The sequence below is a fragment of the Diceros bicornis genome, chromosome X (genome assembly GCF_020826845.1).
Source record: "Diceros bicornis minor isolate mBicDic1 chromosome X, mDicBic1.mat.cur, whole genome shotgun sequence".
NCBI classification, from domain to species: Eukaryota; Metazoa; Chordata; class Mammalia; order Perissodactyla; family Rhinocerotidae; genus Diceros; species Diceros bicornis.
The window spans coordinates 96329375-96355036 of NC_080781.1; the positions used below are offsets into that span (position 1 = coordinate 96329375).

Consider the following 25662-nt stretch of genomic DNA (forward strand, 5'->3'; position numbering starts at 1 on the left):
GAGCAGGCTAAGGGCAGCCGCCACCTCTTCCTGCAGTCACCCCTGGGGCATGTTCCCACTTTTGGGGCACTCGCATCAGGCTGCAAAGCGATCCTGTGTGTGCACAGGGCTGTCATGGGAGGGTAGGGAGTTCTCACCTATCTCCACCATTTCCTGGAGAGTCAGTCAGTCCACCCTCAGATGTATAGCTGCATGTGTCTCAGACGTCCTGTTGTGCTGTGTAGGCTTCTTCTGTTGGTCAGTGAATGTCTATTTAGTTGTAGTTCAAAAAGGGGAGAGACAAAGGTAACAGCTCACTCTGCCATGTTGCTGACATCACTCTCTCTGTGAACTTTTTAATGTATTGTTGTATTCGATTTGCTAGTATTTTGTTGAGGATGTTCCTCAGTGATACTGGCCTGTAATTTTCTTTTGTTTTGTTGTCTTTGTCTGGTTTTTGTATCAGGATAATGTTGGCTTTGTAGAATGAGTTAGGAAGCTTTCCCTCCTCTTCGGTTTTTTGGAAGAGTTTGAGAAGGATAGGTATTAAGTCTTTGTTGAACGTTTGGTAGACTTCACCAGGGAAGCCATCCGGTCCTGGACGTTTATCTTTTGGGGTGATTTTGATTACTGTTTTGATCGCCTTACAGGTGATTGGTCTATTCAAATTCTCTGTTTCTTCTTGATTCAGTTTTGCAAGGTTGTATGATTCTAAGAATTTATCCATTTCTTCTGGATTATCCAATTTGTTGGCATATAGCTTTTTGTAGCATCATCTTATAATCTTTTGTATTTCTGAGGTGTCGTAATTTCTCCTTTTTCATTTCTGATTTTATTTATTTGAGCGTTCTCTCTTTTTTGTTGGTGATTCTAGCTAAAGGTTTGTCAATTTTGTTTATCTTATCAAAGAACTAGCTCTTAGTTTTATGTATTTTTTCTATTTTTTTTTGTCTCTATTCCATTTATTTCTGCTCTGATTTTTATTATTTCCTTCCTTCTACTGATTTTGGGCTTTGTTTGTTCTTCTTTTTCCAGTTACTTTAGGTGCACTATTAGATTGTTTGAGATTTTTCTTGTTTGTTGAGGTAGGCCTGTGTTGCTATAAAATTCCCTCTTAGAACTGCTTTGCTGTATCCTGTAAATTTTGGCATGTCATATTTTCATTTTCATTTGTCTCCAGGTATTTTTGATTTCTCCTTTGATTTCTTCATTGACCCAATCATTGTTCAGTAGCATTTTGTTTAATCTCCATATATTTGTGGATTTTCTGATTTTCTTCCTGTAGTTGATTACTAGTTTCATACTGTTCTGGTCTGAAAAGAAGCTTGGTATTATTTCAGTCTTCTTAAATTTATTGAGACTTGCTTTGTGGCCTAATATGTGATTTATCCTGGAGAATCTTCCATGTGCATTCAAGAAGAATGTGTATTTTGTGGTTTTTGGATGGCATGTTCTGTGTATATCTAATAAGTCCCTCTGGTCTAATATGTCATTTAAGGCCAGTGTTTCCTTATTCATCTTCTGTTTGGATGATTTATCCATTGGTGTAAGTGGAGTGTTAAAGTCCCCTACAATTATTGTGTTGCTGTCTATTTCTCCTTTTATGTCTGTTAATAGTGGCGTTATATGTTTAGGTGCTCCTATGTTGGGTGCATAGATATTTACAAGTGTTATATCCTCTTGTTGTATTGTTCCCTTTATCATTATGTAGTGCCCTTCTTTCTCACTTGTTACAGTTTTTGTTTTAAAGTCTATTTTGTGAGATACGAGTATTGCTACCCCAGCTTTCTTTTCATTGCCATTTGCATGGAGTATCTTTTTCCATCCCTTCACTTTCAGTTTGTGTGTGTCTTTAGGTTTGAAGTGTCTCTTGTATGCAGCATATATATGAGTCTTGTTTTTTTATCCAGTCAGCCACCCTATGCCTTTTGATTGAAGCATTTAGTCCATGGATATTTAAAGTAGTTATTGATAAGAATGTACTTATTGCCATTTTGTTACTTTTTTTCTGGGGGTTTCAGTAGTTCTTCTCTCTTCCTTTCTTCTTTTGCTCTCTTCCCTTGTGGTTTGATGGCTTTCTTTAGTATTATGTTTGGGTTCCTTTCTCTTAATTTTTATGCATTTATTATAGGTTTCTAGTTTGTGATTGTCATGAGGCTCATATATAGTAACCTACATATATAGCAATCTATATTCAGTTGATGGTCTCTTTAGTTTGATGTCTTGCTAAATGCTCTACTCTTTTACTCCCCTCCTCCCACATTTTATGTTTTTGATATCATATCTAACCTCTTTTTTTGTGCATGTGTATCAGTTACTCTCTCGTCACAGAAATAGATGATTTTACCTTTTTATTTGACCTTCATATTATCTCCATAGGTGGTTGATCTGCTACCTTACTGTATTTTTGCCTTTACAAGTGATTTTATTACTTTTTTTGGGATAATTTTCTTATTCCTATTTTTGGTCTTCTCTTTTCCACTTAAATAAGTCCCTTTAGCATTTCTTGTAAGACTGGTTTCTTGGTGATAAACTCCTTTAATTTTTGCTTGTCTGGGAAACTCTTTATCTCTCCTTCCATTTTGAATGATAACCTTGCCAGGTAGAGTATTCTTGGCTGTAGGTTTTTTCCTTTCAGCACTTTAGATATATTGTGCCACTCCCATCTAGCCTGTAAGGTTCTGCTGAGAAGTCAGCTGATAGCCTTATGGGCTTTCCTTTGTATGTAACTTGTTGCCTTTCTCTTGTGGCTTTTAGGATTCTCTCTTTATCTTTAATTCTTGACATTTTAATTATAATGTGTCTTGGTATGGGCTTCTTTGTGTTTGTTTGTGCTTCTTATTTGGTGCTTTCTATGCTTCCTGTACCTAGATGTCTGTTTCCTTCCTTAGGTTAGGAAAGTTTTCAGCTATTATTTCTTCAAATAGATTCTCTGCTCCCTTGTCTCTCTCTTATGCTTCTGGGACACCTATTATCTATGAGTATACCCATCACCTCAAAAAGCTTCCTCATGCCCCTTTGTAATCTCCCCACTGACATCTCTCCTGCCTCTCTCTCCATGTCATCCTACCCCATTCCCAGGCAAACATTGATCTCCTCTCACTATAGATTAGTTTTCTTTTCATATAATTTTATGTGAATGGAATCATACAATGTGTATTCTTTTTTGTCTGCTTTCCTTCAACCTAAATATTTCTGGATTTATCCATTTGTTACATGTACAAATAGTTCCTTCTTTTCTATTCTTGACTAATATTCCATTACAGTCATGGGTCACTTAATGACAGGGATACGTTTTGAGAAATGCATTGTTGGGGGGTTTGTTCATTGTGCAAACCTCATAGAGTGTACTTACACAAACCTAGATGGTATAGCCTACTACACACCTAGGCTATATGGTATTAATCTTATGGGACCTCTGTCCTATATGAGGTCCATTATCGACCAGAATGTTGTTACATGGCATATGACTGTAAATGGATATACCACAATTTGTTCTATCCATTCACCCGGTAATGGATATTTGTGTTGTTTCCAATTTGGGGCTCTTCTAAATAAAGCTGCTTTGTACATTTGGGTATAAGTCTTTGCTTAAACATATGGTCTTTTTCTCTAATTCAGTACTTAGGAGTGCAATGGCTGGGTTAATGCAGTAGATGTAAAATTAATTTTGTAAGAAGCTACTAAACTGTTTTCCAAAGTGGTTGCACCGTCTTTCATGACTGCCAGCCGTGTGTCAGAGTTCCATCCTCCACACCCTTGCCACGACTTGATATGGTCAGTCTTTTTAGTTTTGGCCTTTTTCTGAGGGGTGTTGTGGTATCCCATTGAGGTTTTCACTTACATTTCTCTAATGACTAGTGATGTTGAGCATCTTTTCATGTGCTTATTTGACATTTGTATATCTTCTTTGATGAAGTATCTGTTCAAATCTTTTGCCCACTTATTTACTGGAGTGTCTTTTTTTTCTTATTGACCTTTGTGAGATTTATTTCTTCTAGATACAAATCCTTTATCAGATATATGACTTGCAAATATTTTTTTCCCAGTCAGTGGCTTATCTTTTAATTTTCTCAATGGTCTCTTTGGAAGAACAGAAGTTTTTAATTTTGAGGAAGTCTAGTATATCAATTTGTTCATGTATTATTTTGATTTTGCTTTTGATGTCGTATCTAAGAAATCTTTACCTAACCTAGGGTCACAAGAGTTTTCTCCTGTTTTTTGTTTTTTTAGAAGTTTTACAGTTTTAGCTTTTATATTTAGGTCAGTGATCATTTTGAGATCACTCTTGTATGTGGTGTGATATATGGATCCCAGTTTATGGTTGTGTGTATGGATATCCACTTGTCCCATCACCATTTGTTGAAAAGACTACCTTTCTCCACTGAATTGCCTTTGTAGCTTTGTCCAAATCAGTTGTCCATATATGTGTGGGTCTGTTTATGGACTCTTTATTTGTTCCTTTGATGTACATTTTTACCTTCATCCCAATACCACACTGTCTTGATTACTATACATTTATAACGAGTCTTGAAATAAAGTTGTGCTTATCCTCCAACTTTGTTCTTTGTCAAAGTTGTTTTCATAGTCTAGGCCCTTTGCATTTCCACATGACTCTTAGAATAAGCCTGTGAATTTCTTTAAAAAAAAATATATGCTAAGATTTTTCTTGGGATTGCATTGAATTTGTGGATCAGTTTGGGGAGAACAGACATCTTAACAATACTGAGTCTTCCCACACATGAAGATGATATGTCCCTCCATTTATTTAAGCCTCCTCTAGTTTCTTTCAGCAATGTTTTGTAGTGTTCAGAGTATAGGCCTTGCATATCTGTGGACATGGATGTCCTACATAAATTACCTCTATGTATTTCATAATTTTTGATGCTATTGTCAGTGGCAATATTTTTTATTATAATTTCCAGATATTATATTTTCACTGAACTGTCAGCAGTCAAATGTTGCCAGGGAATCTTTTTGGTTGAAAGCACAGGTTACTCTAAAATGGAAAAGACTCTTGATGCTTAACACCTGTATTAGTCAGGGTTCTCCAGAGAAACAGAACAAAAGATGTTTATATAGAGATAGAGATTTATTTTAAGAAAGTGACTCATGAGATTGTAGATGCTTGGCAGAATCTGATGTGGGAGGCCCATAGGCTGGAGACTCAGGAAAGAGTTACAGTTGGAGTCTGTAGGCAGTCTGCTGGTGAGCCACGAGGAGCTGATGTTGTAGATGAAGTCCAAGGGCAGTCTCCTGGCAGAATACCCTCTGGCTCAGGGGAGATCAGCCCTTTGTTCTTTTCCAGCCTTCAACTGATTAGATGAGGCCCACCCACATTACAGAGGGCTAACTGCTTTCCTCAAAGTCTACCTGTTTAAATCTACATCTCATTCAAATTCACTCTCACAGAAACATCCAGAATAATGTTTGACCAAATTTCTGGGCATTGTGGCCCTGCCAAGTTGATACATAAGATTTATCATCATAATACTAATTTTCCTATATTTCCATATCAGCTCTTAGACATGATTGGCAATGTAGTGAAACTACGGAGAAAAATATCCCAGAGAAAATTCTACAGGTCACCTCCAGAAAAATCAGTCAATAAAATGAAATAGTTTAGTAGCTTTCAAGTTTATTTGTGTAGTTAGAATTGAATTGAGGAGATTTCTTCTTTATCCCAAACACATCCACCTTGATGAATTCCTGGGTTCTTGGGTGTTATGAGAAAGAGGGAGAGAGCGTGTATGAATGTGGGTAGGCATGTGTCTGTGTGTGTGTTTATTGGTGAGGCTCTGAGGAATATTTGTTGTGAGGAATATTTGAGGTTAATTACTGTGTGTTATGTCAGTCCTGCTCAGTTCCTAGCACATGTTAGGAAACAAATCAGGGTGGTTGCTGTTTGTGTTACCCAGCTTTCCTTGGCCAGCATGGTTACCATGGTGACTCAGTGACTGCCGTGGGATTTGGTACAGACTGAAAATCTATTCATGATTCTTGCCTGAATCATGCATTACTATGATAGTTGTTAAGTGTTGCTTTTATATTTCTGTCATTCTTTCTAGATTTCTTTTTTGTTTTTCCTTTTTTTAAAAAAATTTTTGTTTATTGCAGTAACATTGGTTTATAACATTGTATAAATTTTAGGTGTACATCATTATACTTCTATTTCTGCATAGATTACATCATGTTCACAACCCAAATACTAATTACAACCCATCATCACACACATGCACCGAATTATCCCTTTCGCCCTCCTCCCTCCCCCGTTCCCCTCTGGTAACCACCAATCCAATCGCTGTCTCTATGTGTTTGTTTATTGTTGTTGTTATCTACTACTTAATGAAGGAAATCATATGGTATTTGACCTTCTCCCTCTGACTTATTTCACTTTGCATAATACCCTCAATGTCCATCCATGTTGTCACAAATGGCTGGATTTCATCGTCTCTTATGGCTGAGTAGTATTCCATTGTGTATATATACCACATCTTCTTTATCCATTCGTCCCTTGATGGGTACTTAGGTTGCTTCCAAGTCGTGACATTCAGATGTTCGGTAGAGCTTTTGCTTCTCCACATCACTTATTTGTTTTTTAATGTGTTTATTTATATTACTATGACTCATAGATTCCTGTTTTGCTCAAAGGGTTACCATCTGACATTATAGTTATTTATTTTGATGCTCACATTGTCCCAGAGTTGGTTAATATTTTAGCCCCTTCAAGTTGGCCTCTGTGTCCATTTGACGCCTCTCTAGAATCCTTTGAGCATGTACTTTGCTCCCTAACCCTGAGTATCTCCCCATCTGTAGGAAGAAAGTAATGATGCCGACCTCAGAGCATTGCTTTGAGGATATAAAAAGAAAAAGTCTGAAAATAACAACCTACACTGTGTAGGATCTGGTAGGCTCTCAAAGTGTTAGTTCCCCATTCCAGCTTTGTCTCCTTCATTCTGTCAGTGTGATGCCTCTGACATTAACATAAAAGCATGACTACCTGAGAGAACACTTGGAAATGTAACAGCCAGCAGGGATAAGCCCCTATTTCCATGATGTGTGAGCTTCAGTGTCACTGGATGTGTGAGAGGGGGCTGTGTGATGGAGCTGGGAAAGAGGCAAAGTGTCATTGCACAGCTTCCAGTGGACTGAGTGGGGACAGGCAAGGACACTCTCACCCCTTTCCCCTGTGTTGTTCATGTGCTATCCCATCCTCTCACTTTCCTCTCTATTCCATGTGCTGTCTTATCCCCTGACTCTCCTTCTGCTGGAACATCAGAGAAGGGTGTGGCCTCTGAGCCAAGTGTGATGTCGAGTGTGCAGACAGGGTCCTGGAGCAAGAATGAAGAGATCAGGGTCCCGTCATTGGGACACTTAGGTAAGTCACTACTCTTCCACCAGCCCCGTCTATACAACAGGATAACAGTACCCAGTGCTCCCAACCCCCCAGGAATACTCTGGAGTTTAAGTGTGATCCATGTGGGAAAGCAATCTGCAGTCGTAGGTGGGAGGGAAGGACAGTGAACTTTCGAGTAATTACATTGACAGACTCACCCCAGATATCATAGAACTCTGCATGGTAGACATTAAATTAATATCACACAAATGTCAGATGTTTAGGTCAGGATTTCTCCAAGTGTGATCTGTGGATGGGTTTACAAAATCATCAGGGGGTGCTTGTTACAATAGCAGATATGTGGGCCCACCCTAGGTCTGCTGTATCCAGAACAGGAAGGTGGGGTAGGAGGTGTCTACATGTTGAATAATTTCTCCTGTTGGTTGTGGTATTCTTCCAAGTTTGAAAAGCAGTGCTCTGGATTTGCAACAAGGTGTTCTTAAAATTTTGAATCCTTTAATGCGTAATTTTGGTGTCAGTTTCTCCTGAAACTCAGATTTAAGTATCTGTGTCTGCTCCAAGTGGGTCAATAAGGGAGCAATTCTTTATTTTCAGTAATACTTATTCAGTGTTTTCTATGTGAGGGACTGCATTTGTCTTCTAAGGCTGCCATAACAAAGTACCACAAGCTGAGTGGCTTAAATAATAGAAATTTATTGTCTCAGTTCTGGGGGCTAGAAGTGTATAATCAAGGTGTTGCCAGGGCTATGCTCCCTCTGAAACATGTCAGAGAATCTATCTTGTGCTTCTTCCTTCCTTCTGGTGGTTGCCGACAATCTTCACATTTCTTGGCTTGCAGCTATGTGACTCCAGTCTCTGCTTTCATGGTCGCATGGTGTTGTCCCTGTTCTCTCTTCACATGGCTGTCTTCTTATAAGGACACCAGTCAGATTGGTTTAGGGGCCCACCCTATTCCAGTATGACCTCATCTTAACTAATTCCATCTGCAACAACCTAGTTCCAAATAAGGTTACGTTCTGAGGTACTGGGGGTTAAGACTTCAACTTATTTTTTAGGGGGAGACACAATTGAACCCATTAATGGTTACAAAGTGCGATGTTCTAATTCTGTAATTTCTTCTGCATTTATTATCTATAATTCTTGTATAAAACAAACTTATAGCCTACTTAGAATTTTGTAAATTGCTTTTTTAATGTAAACAGCAAATTATGAAGGTCAATCCATGCCAATCAATATAAGCCCACATAATAATAAAAATGGCAGTACAAACACTAATGGTCCATTCTGGTATGATAATAATGATCAGAATGGTTACTATTATTGCTGACTCCCTCTGTGCCCCACACTGTTGTATGTGCTAACCCTATACTTACTCACTTCACCCTGACCACAGCCCATGAGGGAGAGCTGTCGTTGCCTGATGTTAAACATCAGGGAGCTGAGGCACAGTGAGGGCAGGGCTAGCAAGTCACAGACTAAGATTTGAACAGATTCTGTGTGGCTGTCTAACCAGTGCACACCACTGCTTCTCATCTGATAAGACCCTCAACCTCACTGTTCATCAGGGCACAGCAAAATAAATCAAACTAGGTACAATTAATTTTTTCCCAGTTAAATACACGAGAACTTAAAATATTGATAATAATCATTGTGGTTTGGAATTGGGGTGAATTGTGTTCTGTTATAATCTAGAAGTGTTCCCAGACATCTTGTCTCCCTTCCCATGCATCAAGGACATTCTCATTCTAAAGGCTTTTCTGCGAGTGGGCTAGGAATGCTCTTGCTTCTCTCCCCCTTTTTTTCCAAAATATATAGTTGGAAGAGCAATAGGTATTTATTATAGGTAAAAATAGATAACATAGAAAAAAGGGGAAAAAATCATTACCCCAAAACATACCACCCAAAGATAAGCCCTACACGTTTTCATCTGCATTACTTTTTTCCAGTCTTCTTATGCAAATATTTATATATTTATGCATATTTGCATGTATATATATTTAGCTACAAAAGATAAGCTCTCATCTTACATGCAGTTTGGTACCTGCTTATCTCATTGTAGTGGGTTGAATTGTGTCCCATGAAAAGATATGTCCAAGTCTTAACCCCCTCACATGTTTGAATGTGACCCTTATAAGAAATAGGGTCTTTGCAGATCTAATTCAGTAAAGGATATTGAGGTGAAATCACCTAGGATTTAGGGCTCACCTAAGAGAAAGAAGAGGGAGATTTCACACACACAGGGAAGAAGGCCATGTGAAGAGGAAGCAGAGACTGGAGTTATGCTGCCACAAACCAAGGAGTTCCAGAAGCTACTGGACACTAGAAGAGGTAAGGATGGATTCTCCCCTAGAGTCTTTGGAGGGAGCATGGACCTGCTGACACCTTGATTTCAGACTTCTGGTCTCCAGAACTATTAGTAAATACACTTCTGATGATTTAAACCACAAACTCCATGGTAATTTGTTATGGTGGCCCCAGGAAGCTAATACACTCAGTAACAACATACCCCAAATGTCACCAATTGTGAATAAACATCAGTCTATACACTATTTTTCATGCTGTGGGGAGAGTAATGCAAATAAAGACATATAAAAAGAAAAAATATGATTAAAATTTATTATGCGCCAAGTGATTTTTATGTATGAGTCATTCAGTGCTCACAGCACCCCTATGAGGTAGATACTGTTGCTCATCCCCATATTATAGAGGATGAACTGAGGGACAGAGACATAAGGGTTTGGCCCAGGACTGCCCACTTAGGGAACAGGACAGCTTGGGTTTATACCCAGCATCTTGTGCTCCAGAGCCTGGGAAACTGTCAAAGATTTGTTGTTAAGTGAGAGAAGCACTCTGCACAAGCGTGAGTATTTTAGGTGGTCACTAAAAGTAACACTCAGTGTGTTAATATATTTGTACAAAATATCTGGACCTAGTAATGAAAAGGTGGCTTGTGACCTTGGTGAGAGCACGTTCATTGAATCACAGGGACAGAATTGATACTGCAGTGAGATAAGGAGTCAGTGGGAAGTGAAGAATGTTAGCAGGGAATGCAGAAAATGCTTTCTGGAACTTTGATGAGGGACCAAACAGGGATTTTTCTAAATCTTTAATTCTTTGAAACTTCAGCAAGTTTAAAAGTTAATGTGAAGGAGCCATTTCAGCTCAGGTTTAGCCCTTGAATTTGCCCATATAATCATTTCCCTTCTTATCCTCTTATTTCCACCACAGAGTTAATAAGACACCTCCAATGGAACGGTATGGGCTTTAAGCTTAGTATATATTTAGTTATTAGTGAATGGAAGAATGGATAACTGTGTTTTAAAGAAATGGTAATAATTTTTGGATTTTTGCGTCTCAGGGATCAGCAGGTGGCTGAAATCCTGGTGTGACATGGCTGGATCATGCCTGATCTGAGGACCCCTGCACTGATGACTGGGACACAGGTCCAGAATTTTCCTATAAATGTATTAAGATACAGAGCAGTCCAGGAGTGGCAGTTACACAAACACCACACCTTACTGCCCTGGTGCCATCTCTCACCCAGCTCAGCAGGTGAGTCAGACAGGCCTGTCTTCCCAGCATGGGGACCTGCATTAGGGGATGCTCAGAGGCATGAAGTGGAGCAGCTCTTAGGAGATTCTGAAACACCAAAGAATGTAAAGAACCTACTGTCTCCAAAATTGAACTCACAGCGTATCAGAGAGATACTTGCTTCTTTCATAAAGATATCTATCTTCCCATAGGAGAAAAAATGGAAATGACTCCTCACAATGCCTGCTTCATCCCCAAGGCTCAGCCACCCCTACTGCTCTGTCTCAACATTTAAAGGGCCACTGAAGTCCCACCACACACCATATACTCTGGACAGGTTTTCTCATTTACCCCCCAGGACAGCTCTGTGATGAAGTTTTCTTGAGTCCCATTTCACAGATGACCAAGCTCAGGCTGACAGAGCTGAAGTCCCCTCTCCAGATTAGTGTCCGGATGGGAATGAGGTTCCATTCCTCACCCTCCCTAGAGGTCTCAGAGCAGCCTGCCTTTCAGAAGATGGGCTTCCAGGGCTGGAGAAGTGGTCAGATCATACTCCCCTCCTGTTGTGGCCCTGGGAGTACTCACCCAACAACCCCTCTGGGTGATGAAGATGACAGAAGAGATGAAATCCACCCTTTGTGCCAAGAGTCGTGGGTGTCGGGCCATATCCGTTGGCTGATCCCTGAAGCGGAGAGTGGGGGTTGGGCAGAAGCTCAGGTGTTGCCCTTGGGACAGACAGGTGACCTAGAGGGAAGGAAAGTGACATGTATGGAACTGCTTTAAGAAATTGTACGTTATCATTTCCTTTAATCCTAACAGTTATTCAAGTTAGCCTTCATTAGGACCAATATTCATACCAGAGTACTGACTTTAGGGGAGTTGAATTAATCAAGGAGACAGTTCTCTTATCTCCTGATCAGCAGCTCACTCTGGAATTAAAGTTTTTTCCATTTTGCCTTAAAGCCTACAGAGAAGTAGAAATGGTTTTGTGAACCTTTACTCACATGGTTATTCTGTACTGATGGACATTTAGATTGCTTCCTGTATTTTTCCTCTTCCGTTTCATGCAATGCTGCAGCAAACATCCTCTTACCAGCTTACTTTTGCACATGTGAAAAGATTTCCCTGCATTACATGCTTAAAGATCTTCCCTGGGACTTGATTTCAATAGTTTAAACTTTCTCAAAAAGTGTCTGAGCATTCTCATTCTTTACCTACTTCTATACCTGTTGTTCATAACATTTAAATTTATTTCTAACTGTGTTTCCATTTCCTTGACTTATACTAAAGTTGAGTATCTCTCTTTCTCTCTCTAACACACACACAGAGCCAGTATTCAAGTTTGGATTTGTAAATTTTTTGTTCATTTTTGTTTTTTTCTATATTTAATATTTGACAGATGATAGGTGATAAAAGGATATCTAGATGCTTTCATTTGCATTCCTTAAATTATTAGTGAGTTAGAACATATTTTCTTGTGATTATTGGCCATTTTAATTTCTTCATCTGTGAACTATTTACACATTTTAATATTTTATTGTAGGAGTTCTATATGCATTAAGGTTAATACCCTTCACTGATCCATGGATTCATGATTTCAATAAATTTTTATTGGGTGAATATTATTTGCCAGACACTCTGGTGAAAATTCCATGTCCAAGATCTCTTTTCTGAGATCTAGATGCTTATATTTACTGGAAATGTGCACTTGGAGAAAGAAAAGTATTAATACTGTGGGGGATCAGAGTTTGCCACCCCAGAATGGGTCTCTTTGGCTTGATAATTTTTAGGAACAAAAGACTCAGAAAAAAACTTTGACCTTCCCCCTAACTGCCTAAAAGAATTTAAGATAGAAGGCCTGTTCCAGGAAGGAGCTAATACCATAAGGTAACTATAGTATAATATAAACTAGGTGTGATATACATGGAGGAACCTAGCAAGGTCCATCTGATCAAAGTCTTCTCCATCTCTCATTATCTTTAGAAGGCACGGTCAACATTTATTTACCAAACATTTGCTTTTCCATCTCCATGTAAATTGCCTTCCTCCCCTTTGAAGTCCCAAACCACTACCCACAACATCCTCCTTTGTCATTAGTTGAAGGCGGTATTTAAGGTAGTGGCTTCTGCCATTTTGGCAAGTTACTCAGATTTCCTGGGTTTCTCCCATGTATACGTGTTATTAAACTTCATTTGATTTTCTCTGGTTATTCTGTCTTATGTCAATTTAATCTTAGACCAGCCAGAAGAACCCAGAGGGTAAAGGAATAGTTCTTCCTCCCCTACAGTACCCATCCGTACATGTGTAAATTGTCAAGGAGAACGTACACAGTTCAAAAACACTTATCCCTAAGCCCTGAATGACCACAAAGTAAAAAGGATACAGTGTGTTATATGAGGAGAGCTATGGTTTAGGATTATGATTTCTTTGATCTCTACACTTGTGGAAAAATTTTTAGAAATTATATAATATTTCTGAGTTTGCTTTTTCTCATTTATAAAATGGAAACATTTATAGCTATATGAGATAATTGTTCTGAGGAGCAAAAGAGCAAAATATTTCAAGTGTCACACACAGCATATAGTATGTATGGTACTCAATAGATGTTAGTTCCCTTCCTATCCCATACTCATCCTTCATTTAAAGAATGTTCTCTTGACATAATCCAAATAGCATGACTGTATGATGATATGAAAATGTTAAGCGGAAGGGAAATGTATAAGTTTCCGTTATGTATTAACTTCTGTGTCATTTCTCTTTGCTGGAGTGATTTGTGAGATAATTTATGAAAAAGGAAACAATCACTGGACCAGTTTCATAGGGTTAGAAAAAGAAAACCATCAAAACCATCACCCCATTTCACTTTATTTCATAGACTTTTCCATCCCACTTTTTATCTTCTATATTAGTTTCTCAAGAATAATAATGTGCAACGTAACTCAGAAAGAAGAGGCTTTGCAGGGGCTGGCCCGGTGGCACAGCGATTAAGTGCGCGCGCTCTGCTGTGGCGGCCTGGGGTTTGCAAGTTCGGATCCCGGGCGTGCACCGATGCACCGCTTGCTAAGCCATGCTGTGGCGGCGTCCCATATAAAGTAGAGGAGGATGGGCACGGATGTTAGCCCAGGGCCAATCTTCCTCAAGGAAAAAAGGGGAGGATTGGCATCGGATGTTAGCTCAGGGCTAGTCCTCACAAAAAAAAAAAGAAGAGGCTTTGCAGAAGAACACTGTAATAGAACACTGGGACTCTTTGGGTAAGTCATTTCCCCTGTGCTGGTTGTTTTTAGATAAAACTTCTCAAATGGATGTAGAGGTAAGTGAGATCCCATTTAGGAAAGCACTTTCGAGACCTTAGTTGGGAAGGAAGGAGCAGTGATTTCTAAGTAATTACTTTCCAATCTTCCCTGTAGCTATTATCATACTCTGTATTAGATGAACTCAATAAGTTCTTGTACTGTTTTGTAATTGAATGACTATTTGTACATGGTCATAGGGTGGTTGGAACTTAAAAGTCTCACAAAAAGCAGGACCCCTGACCTCAGGGAACCATAGGGACTCAGCTTTCCTGAATGCATGCTACTTTTTATCTTATTTATTTCTTACAGCATTCCGGGGAGGTAGAGAATATGATTTCTACATCATTTTGTAGCTGGAGAAACAACCATGTATGGAGGTTAAGTAACCTGGCTGGGGGTCATCCTGCTACTAAGACGAAAAGCAGAAACTGCCACCTTGTGTGTCCAAATGCAGGCTGCATGATGCTCAGCTGCACATCACACTGCAATCAAGTAAACTTTGCTTTCTTGCTGACCTGTGTCACTTCTATAATCTGTATCGTCATTTCTGATTCCAATATGCTAGTCCTGACTGTATTTTTGCAAGTCAGTGAACGTGGTTCAACCTCAATTTCCTATTCTGTAAAAAACAAGGGAGTGTGAAAAGAACACGAGGAAATTTTTGGAGGTGATGGATATGTTTAGGACCTTGGTTGTGGTCATTGTATTATGGGTGCATGTATAGGTCCAAACTCATGAAGATGTAACATTAAATGTGTGTAATCTTTTGTATATCAATTATACCTCAACAAAACTAAAAAACAACAACAACAATCTCTCCAGGACTTAAGGTGTGGCGGTCTGCCTAAATCTGCTTCTGATCGCTCAAGTTGAGGGCTCCCACCTTGTAGCCATCATTTGCAGTCATCACTTGCAGAGTTCTGAGAAGCTGCGTCCTCTCAGCCACCCAACACCACGGGTTCAGTCACTTGCATGAAGAGCTCTGCCCTGGGAGAGAACATCCATGAATTCCCAGCACATGTGTGACACATTTTGCATCCATCCATCCCTCCATATAGTTAACAGGCATTAAGACCTAACTCTACACCATCCCTTTTGTTGAGTTTTAGGCTTCTCCAGAATGGAAACAAGGAAGTAAAGTGTGGAAAGGGTGGTGTGGTAAATTCAGATGTTAAATCTAAGAAGAGGTGGCTCCATCCCATTAAGATTTCGCCCTGCTCAAGTCTTATAATTGATGATTTTAAAATACGCTTTAATGCCCTGGATCCCTCTCCACGCCTCTAGTTACTGTCCTCTTTACACATATTCTCCCCTTTGCAAAGTTCTACTAGGAATTCTCGATACTCAGCTCTCATCCTGCACCTCCCCTCCAACTCAGTCTTCATCCCTTATCTAATGGGGCTTTGTTCCCCAACATGGCTACTGAAATTAACTTTGACAAGGTCAACAAGCACCTGTTTGTCACATTTATAGATCAAGAATATTGAAATAAGTATTCAAATGGAGACAAACAAGCATTTCCCCAAGAGGAAAGGATGTCCTTCCCCCAGGACAGAATTCATTTACTTGTATATAGACAAGGATTATATTGCAGTGCGATCAGTTATGTAAAAGCCCAAGTTGTAAATACCTTCCATAGACTCAGAGTCTGATAACATGAAGGCTGTGCTTTAGGCAATGAGCTTTCAAATGAAGCACACATTTTTCATCACATCCCGCACTTTTGCTTCATTGAAAAAGATTTTGCAAATAAGTTTGGTGCATGTTAGCAATAATTTTTTATGATCACTTCAATAAACTCTGTCTTATTTGTTTTTCTTTCTTTCTCAGGGGATTTCCAAGTACCAAATAAAATCATCTGAAATTATAATATTGTCTCAAACTCTGCCATGGTTAAATGGATTGTCTAAATGCACTGTCTAATATACCACAATTAGACAATATAATGGTGGTGAAATATACTGGTGGTAATAAGGAACTCTTGCAGGTTCCTGACTTGTAAGTCAAAATACTTTTACTGTACCACAGAAATCATAATAGTGAACTTTTGGGGATGTATCCATTCAGTAAAGTAACACAACCTTCATAGTAAAAATAGACATGAATCCATACTGATATACATGAATTAATAAAGAAATGAGTGACAAGAGACAAACTGTCTTTATCAAATATTTCTAAATAATATATATAGATACCCTGCTTCCATGAAGTGAACCTTAGTTCAGCCTCCCACCCCTGAGGGCAGAATAGACTTAATGATTCACTTCTAAAGAATAGAGTAGGAGAATAGAAAATAGTTACCGTACACTGGAGAAACTCAATAGACACCTTAGTCCAGTGATGAAGGTCAACATGTCCAGTGACCCAATGATATCATGTGGGTATCATGTCCTCTCAGATATGATGTGATGAGAAGGGCACTTCAACTCTGTGGTATTCTTTCTCAAAATCCATAACCACAGTCTAATCATGAGAAAAATCACAGACTATGACTGCACTCCTCAAGGCTGTCAGGGCCATGAAAATCATCTGGCAGTTCCTCAAACAGTTAAACAGAGAGTTACCATATGTGACCCAGCAATTCCACTCCCAGGTACACAGCCAGAAGAAGTGACAACATATGTCTACATAAAAACTTGTACACAAGTGTACGTAGCATCCTTATTCATAATAGCCAGAAGTGGAAAGAACCCAAATGTCCGTCAATTAAGGAATGGACAAATAAAATGTGGGATATAATTTGGAAATAAAAAGGAATGAAGTACTGATACATGCTATGTCATGGATGAACCTTGAAAACAGTATGCCGAGTGAAAGAAGCCAAATAGGCAAAGACCACATATTGTATTGAATGGGAGCAGAATATGCCACCTCAAAATGTGCCACTTTGGCATGTGCATTATTTTGAGGTGAACACAATCAAGGCCTAGAAGACTCAGGAAGAGCTTTGTATCTCTGCCTTAACTGCCCAAAATAATTTAGATACAGGGCCTGGTCCAGGAAGAGAGTTATCATCAGAGATAACTACAAAGAATATGGGCTAGGTGTGGTAAGCTAGGGGGAACTCAGCAGGCCTCTTTGTTCAAAGTCCTCTCTGTGTCCTATTGTTTCTGCATGGCATGGCAAACATTTGTTTACCAAACATTTGCTCTTACCATCTTCCTGTGAATTGTCTTCCTTCTCTTTGAAGCTCCAGAACCCTATCCCCTTCTCCTTAGCTCAGAATGGCATATAAACCTTAATTGCCTGACTGTCGAGGAGCCTCTCATATCTTTGTGGGGCTCCTATCCGTATTAAATTAAATTTATTTTTCTCCTGTTAATCTGCCTTATGTCAATTTAATTAGATGAGCCAAAAGAACCTAGAAGCGTAGAGGAAAAATTTTTTCTCCCCTACAGTATGATTCCACTTATATGAAATGTCCAGAATAGACAAATCCATGGAGAGCAAGCTCATCTGTGGTTCCTGGGGCTGGTCATGGGTGTGAACTTTAACTGCATTCAAGCACAATGGGACTTTTTGGGGTGATGGAAACATCTAAAATTCAATTATGGTAATGGTTGTACAACTCTACACAGTTACTAAAAATCATCAAACTGTACACTTAAAACGCATGGATTTCGTTGTCTATAAATTGTATTACAAGAAAGCTGTTAAAAATATGTTATTGGCCTGGTCTTCTCTTGTACCACAGTAATGACCAGCTTGTTTATACAAAGGCGTTGATGCACGTTTTATATAAATATTAATTTATATAAAACTATGGCTGTATCCCAGGCTTGCTGACTCTATGTCTTGTGTTCCTCCAAGCAATGACCTATCTCCCACACGTGTGACCTCGGGTTGGTCTTGTGTGCAAAGTTTGATTTCTGTCTGATCACTTCCACATCTTTCAGCTATGGCAGTGGTTTGAGAGCGGGCCCACGACAGGGTCTGGGGCCTGGCCTGTGTGCCATGATGTCAGCATTACTATTTCTTCACTCCTCTGTGACCTTTCTCATGTGACTTCACTTTGGGGAGAATACACTGGAACTACCTTTCTGGCTTCAGTATGGCAGGACTTCTCAAAGGGCCAAATAGGCGCACACCCTTTGCACCAACAAATTCCCCTGTTAAAAGTTTTTCTTCAGGATGTAGTTAAAGATGGTGACAAGGATTTGCTTATAAGGATTGCTGTCCTGGTAACTCCCTAGTTTCTCTTCTGGGTCTGAATTTAAGAAAGGAGACCAAATGAGAAGCAACACCATGAAGAGGCAGAAGGAAACAGAGGGAAATGTAGTTGTCAGCACACTCAGCCACTGATACACACTCAGATACACACACACACATGTACACTGACCAGGTTCTGTTATCATAATACTAGAATTCTCCTAAGATAGATTTTTGGATTCAAAAAGGACACATTCAGCTCTCCAGTGAAAATAGCCATGGGAACAGTACCCTTTAGCAGTGTACAGACACTGAAAAGATACCATCCACACGGTGTTGATAATAGAGACTATCAGAAATACATTGAATTTCAAATAACATGGGGTTGTGAGAATTGATGATGTCACACCCATAGCATGGAATTCTAGACAGGCAGTAAAAAGGAGTTATAATGAAAACAATAATGAGAGATGGTTTCTTGCGTATCAGATAAGCAATGATTCACATTATTTCTAATGTGTGGAGGAACAGGCATTTTCATACAGCAATGTTAGGAATATAAATTAGTATTTTCAATGTGTTAATATAAATATTAGTTTTCCTGGTTTTGAAAGAACACTTTCAAGAACTTATAAAGAAATACAAATATATATATGAGCAAGAGTGTTAGGTATACTATTGTTTGTAACAGAAAATATGATAGGGGAATTAACTTGCATCACTAGGATACTGGTGAAATAAAGTTTGGGGCATGATATGATTAAAAACACAGTTGATATAAAAAATTGAAATTTATTATAAAGAAATTTAAAATGTTGTCATAGGGAGACATTTACATGGGAAGATGGCCATATAAGGGCAAAGGTGGGTTACAAAGATCATAAGTGGCATGGATCCATTTTTGCTTATATCAGTCTCTAGCTATTTATCCAGAGGTCTCAAAGGATAAAAATAAAACTATTTTTGTCCCTCTCACATACAGCATGGAAAGAGGCTGTCAGTGTCCCTGTACCCCGAGAATGCCCCTTTTCCACCCAGACTTCTGGAAAGCTCTGTCTGGTTGGTTCCGGTCACAGCCCCTCCTTCCCACCTCCCAGCTCAGCGATGTTCAAGCTGCAGTTCAAGTGTCTGTCACAAGGTGGCACCAATGTACCACCATCGTCAAACTTCTGTCCTAAGATGTGCTTGCAAGGAGTAAAAGAATACACTATCCTCCCTTAAAACCCAGCCTATGACCCTATGTACAGAATGATTCTGTCAGAAAAAAAGTGGAGAGGTGTTAAAGAAGACTGTAAAAACATATACTCCAGGGCCTGCATACAATGAAACATCGGGTGGCAGTAGCATGCCTTGGCAGTGAGCAGTATGGGCCGGGCAGGCAGGAGGTGACTGAGAGAGAAAGGGACATCGGAGGGAGGGTCTAGGTGGCTGTGTCCAGTGTCATGGACAGGGGATGACAGGGTGGGAGAAGAACTGGGCAGCCTGGACAGGAGTGGGGTAAAGGAGGGTGAATGCCCTGTCTTCTTGGAGAACCCCTCTACAGTGTGGACACCTGAACCTACACTGATAAGGGAAGAAATAATGAACTCGATGCAGATTTGGGGTCAACAACAGATGGAGCTGCTTTAACAATGCATATGAATTTTCTAAACAGAATTGGTGTCATAGTAAGCAAGCCATTCCAATCCATTTGTTATTCTTTGCAAAATGTGTTCCTTTTCATTAAAAAAGGAGAGTGTTGGGGGCCTGCCCAGTGGCAGAGTGGTTAAAGTTCCACACACTCCACTTTGGCAGCCCAGGTTTGCGAGTTTGGATCCCGGGCACAGACCTGCTCCACTCATCAGCCATGCTGTGGCGGCATCCCACATACAAAATAGAGGAAGACTTGCACAGATGTTAGCTCAAGGCTAATCCTCCTCAAGCAAAAAAAAAAAAAAAAAAAAAAAAAAAAGAGGAAGATTGGCAATGAACATTAGCTCAGGGGAATCTGCCTGACCAAAAAAAAAAAAAAGAGAGAGAAGGTTGCCACCTAGGGACCAGAGTCAGGTTGCAGCACTGAGAATCTGGCTCCCACGGGGGCTAACCAAAGAGGAGGGAGAGGTGAGGTTAAGAACTCGGCTTAAGGTATCAGCTACAGTTTTCCGAAATTATTCATCTAATGGTACTAATTCCGCTACAGCCATCATTTTCTGGGATATCTAACCTATATTGGACACTCAGCTTTGGTCAAACTGAAGATAAAGCTGCACTAGTGAGTGTGTGATTATTTGGGGTGCTCCAGCTAGAGACAAACACAAGACCACACACACACACACACACACACACACACACACACTACACGGTCAATTCAATTTTTTATTTACTTCTGTGCCCTACAAAGTGGAATACAATGAGTGCTTTTTCAAAGTAATGAATATATGTGCATATTACTTTTGCCAATTTGTTCACAAGTATATTTGGGGTTCACATTTTTATCCAAATACTTTTTTTCCTGAATATAAAATTTCAAACAATATAAGAAAGTATACTATAAATTAATCTGCATCTCTCACCGGCCCAACACCCACCTCCTGACCTTAAGGGGTCTGTTGTCATAGAGTGGTGCCTTTTCTCCAGATATGTCCCTGTAGGTGAGGGGTACATGCACATAGACACCTGCACACACACAGTGTCTCTTCCAAAAGAAAAATAACAGTCCTCATGTTTTGCATCTTGTTTTTTCCACTTAATATTCTTCTTAAGGTTTATATTATTTTCATCTAATAGTTCTAGTGATGGTCAATTTTATGTGTCAAGTTGACTGGCCATGGAGTGCCCAGATTAAACGTCATTCTGGGTAGCCAGTCAAAAAGATTTCTAGATGTCAGAGTCAAAGCATCTTTTGCAGTTTGAAATGTCTCTGATGATGTCATCGGGTGTTCAGGTATCTTTCTGAGTGGCTTACACAGCAACAGACATGAATCTCTCTTAAGTTTATATCAAGTGGTCCAGCTTCAGTTTGCAAGACTTCAGGAACAAGGGTGGGTTCAGTTCTCAATGTTTACGAACGAAAATGACGGAAAAACTGAAAATGTTAGTTTGGAGATTTGTAGCCACATATTTCAGAAGTCTAGAAGAATTCAAGATCTAGTCCAGTGTACAGATTTAAAACAAAACCCTCAAAGACAATTATCAGAACTAGAATCTAATATCCATGAATGTGTACTACAGTTTCTATTGAAACATAATTTTTCTCTCTAAAATCACCCTCATTTTTACAAAAGATAGCTAAATGGTTGGCAAAATAAGTCTGATTTCAAGAAACTTGGCCCAGTATTTACATAAGTATAGCAAGAATAGCAATTGATCATATAGGCTCTTTTAAATCTGCTTTGCTGTAGGATAAAATGTGGGAGGAGGGGAGTTAAAGACTAGAGCTTTCAGACAGAGGTCAAATTAAGAGACCATCAACTTAATATAGATGCCTATATACGTAGGTTACTGTATAAGGACCCCATGGTAATCACAAACCAGAAACCTATAATAAAGACACAAAAAAATAAGAAAAAGGAACCCAAACGTAATACTAAAGAAAGCCATCAAACCACAAGGGAAAAGAGCAAGAGAAGAAGAAAGGAACAGCGAAGGACTACCAAACACCAAGAAGAAAAGTTAAAAAATCACAGTAAGTACATAATTATCAATAGCTACTTTAAATGTCAATGGACTAAATTCTCCAATTAAAAGGCACAGAGTGGCTGATTGGATAAAAACACAAGACCCACATATATGCTACATACAAGAGACACACTTCAGATCTAAAGACACTCACAAACTGAAAATGAAGGGATGGAAAAAGATACTCCACGCAAATGGCAATGAAAAGAAAGTTGGGGTAGCAATACTCATATCAGACAAAATAGACTTTAAAACAAAAACTGTAACAAGAGACAAAGAAGGGCATTGCATAATGATCAAGGGAACAATCCAACAAAAGGATATAACACTTGTAAATATATATGTACCCAATGTAGGAGTACCTAAATATATAAAGAAATTATTAACAGACATAAAAAGAGAAATAGATAGTAGCACAATAATAGTAGGGGACTTGAACAGTCCACTTACACCAATGGATAGATCATCCAAACAGAAGATCAATAAGGAAACATTGGCCTTAAATGACACACTAAAACAGATGGACCTAGTAGATATATACAGAACATTCCCTCGAAAAACCGAAGAATACACGTTCTTTTCAAATGCACGTGGAACATTCTCCAGGACTGATCACATATTAGGCAACAAAACAAGTCTCCATAAATTTAAGAAGATTGAAATAATACCAAGCATCTTTTCTGACCACAACGGTGTGACACTAGAAATCAACTATAAGAAGAAAATCAGAAAAGCCACAAATATGTGGAGATTAAACAAACTGCTACTGAACAATGATTGGGTCAAAGGAGAAATCACAAAAGACCTGGAGACGAATGAAAACAAAAATATGACATGCCAGAATTTATGGGATACAGCAAAAGCAGTTCTAAGAGGGAATTTTATAGCAATACAGGCCTATCACAACAAATGAGAAAAATCTCAAATAAACAATCTAACAATGCACCTAAAGGAACGGGAAAAAGAAGAACAAAGACCAAAATCAGTAGAAGAAGGTAAATAATAAAAATCAGAGCAGAAATAAATGAAATAGAGATAAAAAAACAATAGAAAAAATTAATAAAACCAAGAGCTAGTTCTTTGAAAAGATAAACAAAATTGACAAACCTTTAGCTAGACTCACCAAGAAAAAAGAGAGAAGGCTCAAATAAGTAAAATCATAAATTAAAGAGGAGAAATTACAACGGACACCTCAGAAATGCAAAAGATTATAAGAGAATACTATGAAAAGCTATATGCCAAGAAATTGGACAATCTGGAAGAAATGGATAAATCCTTAGAATCATTCAACATTCCAAAACTGGATCAAGAAGAAATAGAGAATTTGAATAGACCAATCACCAGTAAGGAGATTGAAACAGTAATCAAAAACCTCCCAAAAAATAAAAGTCCAGGACCAGATGGCTTCCCTGGTGAATTCTACCAAACATTCAAAGAAGACTTAATACCTATCCTTCTCAAACTATTCCAAAATATTGAGCAGGAGGGGAAGCTCCTTAACTCATTCTACAAAGCCGACATTACCCTGATGCCAAAACCAGACAAGGACAACACAAAGAAAGAAAATTACAGGCCAGTATCACTGATGAACATCAATGCAAAAATCCTCAACAAAATGCTAGAAAATTGCATACAACAATATATTAAAAAGATTATACACCATGATCAGGTGGGATTTATTCCAGGTATGCAGGGATGGTTCAACATTTCCAAATCAATCAACGTGATACACCACATTAATAAAATGAAGAAAAAAATCACATGATCATCTCAGTAGATGCAGAGAAAGCATTTCACAAGATACAGCATTCATTTATGATAAAAACTCTGAATAAAATGGGGATAGAAGGAAAGTACTTCAAGATAATAAAGGCCATATATGACAAACCCACAGCTAATATCATCCTCAATGGTGAAAAACTGAAAGCCAGCCCTCTAAGAACAGGAACCAGACAAGGATGCCCACTGTCACCACTCCTATTTAACATAGTACTGGAAGTCCTAGCCAGAGCAATCAGGCAAGAAAAAGAAATAAAAGGGATCCAAATTGGAAAAGAAAAAGTGAAACTCTCACTATTTGCAGATGACATGATTTTATATACAGAAAACTCTAAAGAATCCACCAAAAAACTTTTAGAAGTAATAAGCGAATATGCTAAAGTTGCAGGATACAAAATCAACATACAAAAATCAGTTGCATTGCTATACACTAACAACGAGGTAGCAGAAAGAGAAATTAAGAATACCATCCCATTTACAATTGCAACAAAAAGAATAAAATACCTAGGAATAAACTTAACCAAAGAGGTGAAATATCTGTATGCTGAAAACTATAAAACATTGCTGAAAGAAATTGAAGAAGACACAAAGAAATGGCAAGGTATTCCATGCTCTTGGATTGGAAGAATTAACATAGTTAAGATGCTCATACTTCCTAAAGCAATCTATAGATTCAATGCAATCCCTATCAAAGTTCCAACATTTTTCACAGAAATAGAACAAAGAATCCTAAAATTTATATGGAATAACAAAAGACCAGGGATAGCTAAAGGAATCCTGAGAAAAAAAGAACAAAGCTGGAGGTATCACACTCCCCGATTTCAAAATATTCTACAAAGCTATAGTAACCAAAACAGCATGGTACTGGCACAAAAACAGACACACAGATCAATGGCATAGAATCAAAAGCCCAGAAATAAACCCACACATCTATAGACAGCTAATCTTCGATAAGGGAGCCAAGAGCATACAATGGAGGAACGAAAGTCTCTTCAACAAATACTGTTGGGAAAACTGGATAGCCACATGCAAAAACATGATAGTAGACCATTACCTTACACAATACACAAAAGTTAACTCAAAATGGATTAAAGATTTGAATGTAAGACCTGAAACCATGAAACTTCTAGAAGAAAACATAGGCAGTATGCTCTTTGACATCGGTCTAAGCAACACATTTTCAAGCACCATGTCTAACCTGGCAAGAGAAACAATAGTAAAAATAAACAAATGGGACTACATCAAACTAAAAAGCTTCTGCACAGCACAGGAAACCATCAACAAAACGAAAAGACAACCAAACAATTGGGAGAAGATATTTGCAAACCATACATCTGATAAGAGGTTAATCTCCAATATGTATAAAGAACTCATGCATCTCAACAACAAAAAACTAACAACCCAATTAAAAAATGGTCAAAAGACCTGAACAGACATTTCTCCAAAGAAGATATACAGATGGCCAACAGGCACATGAAAAGATGTTCAACATCATTAACTATCAGGGAAATGCAAATCAAAACTACAATGAGATATCACCTCACGCCCGTCAGAATGGCTATAATTAACAAGACAGGAAACAACATGTGTTGGAGAGGATGTGGAGAGAAGGGAACTCTCATACACTGCTGGTGGGAGTGCAAACTGGTGCAACCACTGTGGATACAGTATGGAGATTCCTCAAAAAATAAAGGATAGAACTACCATATGATCCAGCTATTCCATTGCTGGGTATTTATCCAAAGAACTTGTAAACATCAATGCATAAAGATGCATGCACCCCTGTGTTCACTGCAGCATTATTCACAATAGCCAAGACTTGGAAGCAACCTAAGTGCCCATCAAGGGACGAATGGATAAAGAAGATGTGGTATATATACACAATGGAATACTACTCAGCCATAAGAAATGATGAAA

General features: G+C 38.7%; 1 long non-coding RNA gene across 1 annotated transcript in view; it reads left to right on the forward strand.

Moving 5' to 3' along the window:
- The window catches only part of LOC131401272 (uncharacterized), an 80158-nt gene extending 65096 nt beyond the window's left edge, over positions 1-15062 (forward strand). Inside the window, exon 6 of the long non-coding RNA XR_009217621.1 lies at positions 14470-15062. This is a non-coding gene — a long non-coding RNA (uncharacterized LOC131401272). The remainder of the gene's footprint in view (positions 1-14469) is intronic.
- The last annotated feature ends 10600 nt before the right edge of the window (positions 15063-25662 follow it).